Here is a 4208-nt window from a genome sequence, read left to right on the forward strand (position 1 = left end):
TGCCAGTTAGGTAAGTTAATTTATTGAGTTGAGTTCTGCTGGGCTGGGCTGTGATGTACACTGGTTTGGGGGGCACTTCTCAGGACACAAATGTCCTTAAAACTAGCTGTTGCTGGACTGCCACAGGTTCGCCATCACTGGAAGAATTCCCCCTCCCCCTCACTTATCTTAGTTCATGGCACCCCACACAAGTTAAATAACAGCAAGACCAACAAAAGAAACCAACTGACCAATTAACACAGAAGTCACTAAGCAGGTAAGTTAAAGAACTATACATATTTGTTATTTAAACTCTAAATATCACAAAATAAGTTTTTTTTTTCTAAAGGTGACACACCACCCGAGTTATGGATGGTTTTTTGGCGAATTTTGACACACCAAGTTCAAAAGGTTGTCCATCACTGTTCTAAGGACTAGGTATTTTGTCCTGCGAAGTCCTGTTTATTTGGGACTACAGTAAAGTTGCTGTCCGATCATTATCCCCTGGTACATTCACTCATTAGGAAGGGTTCACTTACTACTTATTCATACTATCTGCAACAATCATGAGTTAAGGAGCCAAATTCAGAAGTGACTCCTGTGCCAGTGGTTTGTGAGCCCTTACTCCATAGATCTAAATGTCACATGACCATGAATACTATCAAGGGGAATAACGTCAGAAATGGAAGTGTAGATTGTTTATTTGTAGAGTCCCTACAAATTATCAGAAACATATAAGATGGCATCAATAAGATCTCCTGTCTTCCTCAAAGCCTTTACAGCTACGTTCCTTTCCACTGATAGCTGGTCCATCAGTACATCAATGTCTCTGACATCCAAACCCGTTTCATCTTCAGCTTCTTCTCCAAATGCCTGAAAAACTGCTCCATTGGAAATAAAAGAGGATATATTGTCCTGCGTCACTATCTTTCCTTTACAGACCAGTCTTATCTTTTCTGGGGGAATTCTTAGATGGTGGCACAGGAACATAAAGGTTTCTTCTCCATGTTCACTTTTTGGTACCTTGAGCTCGGATCTTCCATGTTTGGTTTTTAATTTTATTATAAAATGACATTCTGATTGTTCCGAGTTATTCTTAAGATGAGACTCTTCCATTGTGTTCTGAGAAGCGGAGTTTAAGGGTCAGGCAGTGTTGTGGTTGGGATACTTAGGAGCTGTGTACAAACAGAAATGGTCATATGATTTTAGAAAGTTAGGGAGTAAAACACAAAAATGGAAAAGGGCATTGACAGGAAAGATATGTGGTATAGTACAACTGTATGATGGTTAGTATTTTGTGTCCTGTGAGGAGACTGACTAAGGAAAGGGGTACTGGTCCTACTATTTCAACATGGTGGATCCGAACATAGATTTCTACTATATTACTTATGCCTATACTGTCCTTATCTAATCTTTTTAGCAGGCAGAAGCAGATAAAAAGCTTATCTTATATTTATGCAAATGATCGGCAGAGGCTACTGGGGGGGGGGAGCAAAGGCCACTCTACACCTCAGTATCCCAGGCTTTTTCTCTGCTTCTACCTACTAAAAAGATTAGATAGAGACACTATAGGCTTGAGTTAAAGAGTAGCAACCTACCAGCGGATCTACCTTATTTGGTAGATCCCTGATGGTAGGTTTCCGTTAAAGGGAACCTGACATAGCGATTTGGGACACAGGTCCTTACAGACCGGTGGTTTGTGTCCCAAATTGCCCTGTATTATTTTTGAGCAAAAAAACCTTATTCTTACCTCGTCCCTCGTTCCCTGCGTGCTTCGGCAAGTGAAGACCGCGTAGTACATCTCAACTTGACTATCTTCCCTTCACATTATCCCGGGTTCACTTGCTTGATCACAAGAGCATTTTTTGACGTGTGATCTTCAGATGCGAGTCCAATGTCCCTCATCAGACTCACATCAAGGTAAGGTTATATTTCTTCACCTACAGCCTTCAAACAGGTCAATTTGGGACCCTAAACCACAGGTCAATAAAGGACCTGTAGTTGGCTTAGGGTCCAAAATCAACCTGACCATCCTCTTTAAAATGGTAGCTTATAACACATAAGTGAGATACAAAATGATATCATCATCCATACAAATCTTACTTCCTGTGTTCTCCTATGAGCATGCATGAATGTAGTAACTAACCAGTTCAGGTCTCCAGTCCCTCCAGACTCTTCCTGCACCCAACACACGAATTTTACACATCCAGCAACCAGCACTACAAAGGCTTCCCGCACTTTCATCACACTACAATTCTAGTAATTTATCTGCTATATAATAAAGCAAGAAATATTACTATTTTTAAATTGCATTTTGCCCCAAAATGACCAAAAATTATCTTGAGTTATATAAAAAAAAAAACAACGAATCTGCCGCAATCGTTTCACATACTTTTTTTTTTTATACTGTAGTGACCTCTAGTGGTGGCAAAGTCTATAACCATGAAGAGATACAATAGTTTTATCTTTGAAAACTTCACACCTGCAATATTCATATAAAACGTCTAGTCCAGGGGTCAGGAACCTTTTTGGCTGAGAGAGCCATGAACGCCACATATTTTAAAATGTTATTCCGTAAGAGCCGTACAATATACACATGCCCCCCAGTAGATAGGAAGCCGCAGCAAATGCCCCCCGGTAGATAGGTAGTCTCAGTGTCACGGGTGCCCCTGCGATCTACGTCTCGGATCACAGGCACACCTGTGCCCCTCTCCGTGGTGGCGCCCCTTTCCGAACTCACTCACCTCTCCATGTTCCTGCTCCAGTCCGGGCTGGCCAGCGCGCACTCCGGCACTCGCAGATTTAAACCGCCGCTGATTGGCGCTACCCACTTCCCAGGTTCCTATAAAGACCGGTGGCTCCCAGCATTCCCTGACGGATCTTAGTGCTTCTTGCCTATAAGGAAGATTTCTACAGTGTGTCCTTCCCAAATGTTGACCTCCCGTTGTTAACCCGGGCCTGTTCCTGATGTTGCTCCTTTGCTACCAACCCTGACCTCTTGCTCCGTCCCTGACCTCTCACAATTTCCACCTGCCTTGATCGTCTGCCTGTTCCTGACCACGATACTGCCTAGTGATCCTGTACCTAGACCTTGGCTGCCACCGTCGACAAGTCGCGCCTGTGGAACGACCTGGTGGTATCACACTGCAGCAAGACCATCCTGCTTTGCGGCGGGCTCTGGTGAAGACCATGTAGATGCAGGTGTCTACTTACATCATCGTCCACAGTGGTCCAGGAGGTTCACTACTCCAAATCCTGACACCCACCACATGCCTCCCAGTAGATAGGTAGTCCTAGCACATACCCCCAGTAGATAGGTAGCTACAGCACATACTCCCAATAAATAGGTAGCCACAACACATGCCCCCAAGTAAATAGGTAGCCACAGCACATTCCCCCAGTATATAGGTAGCCACAGCACATACCTCCCAGTATATAGGTAGCCACAGCACATACCTCCCAGTATATAGGTAGCCACATAACATACCCGCAGTAGATAGGTAGCCACACCTCATACTCCCAGTATAGATAACCACAGCACATTCCCCCAAGAAGATAGGTAGCCACAGCACATGCTTCCAGTAGATAGGTAGCCACAGCAAAAAAAAAAAATATTAACTTCCCAGCGCTCCCTGCAGGCAGCTCCTCATTGCTCCCACGATCTTCTCTTTGACCCAGGCTTAGACGATTACGGCGATGGCACCTGGGTTATACAAAGGACGTAGGCAGCGGTAACATTGCTGCCTGTGTCCAGTGATCAGTCTAATAGACACACAGCAGCCATCACTATTTATTAAAGATCTGTCTGAGAGCCAGATGCAGCCAACAAAAGAGCCATATTTGGCTCCCGAGCCATAGGTTCCCTACCCCTGGTCTAGTCCATAGCCAAAGGTAAGTATATGATAAGTCATTGTACATTTACCTCACCCTCCAATTCTAGGACCCTTGTACATGCCCCTGGTACTAGAAATACTATGGATAGGAACCTGCATTTTTGTAAAAGGATTAGATGGTTATGGTTATGCAGGGTCTGCCTTTTCACAGATGTAACAGATCTGTGCATTGGGGAATTCCCAAATGTAACTTTTCTGGGAGCCCAAGGAAAGTCTGTAATTTTCGATGACTATACACAAGCAGGGGTGAAACTACAGCGGTAGCAGCTATATATACATATAGTGCTACACATTGTACAGTATAATGTGTATATAGCAGTGCACATCCTCCACAGT

At 43.9% G+C, this 4208-nt stretch overlaps 1 long non-coding RNA gene across 1 annotated transcript; it reads right to left on the reverse strand.

Annotated features, from left to right (window-relative positions):
* Positions 1-664: 664 nt before the first annotated feature.
* Positions 665-2216, reverse strand: LOC140076535 (uncharacterized). Its single transcript, XR_011849612.1, has 2 exons — positions 2126-2216; positions 665-1154 (listed from the first exon to the last, which is right to left on the reverse strand). It is a non-coding gene; the product is annotated as an uncharacterized lncRNA (long non-coding RNA).
* Positions 2217-4208: the final 1992 nt, after the last annotated feature.

Source organism: Engystomops pustulosus, chromosome 9, assembly GCF_040894005.1.
Source record: "Engystomops pustulosus chromosome 9, aEngPut4.maternal, whole genome shotgun sequence".
In the NCBI taxonomy this organism is placed as follows: domain Eukaryota; kingdom Metazoa; phylum Chordata; class Amphibia; order Anura; family Leptodactylidae; genus Engystomops; species Engystomops pustulosus.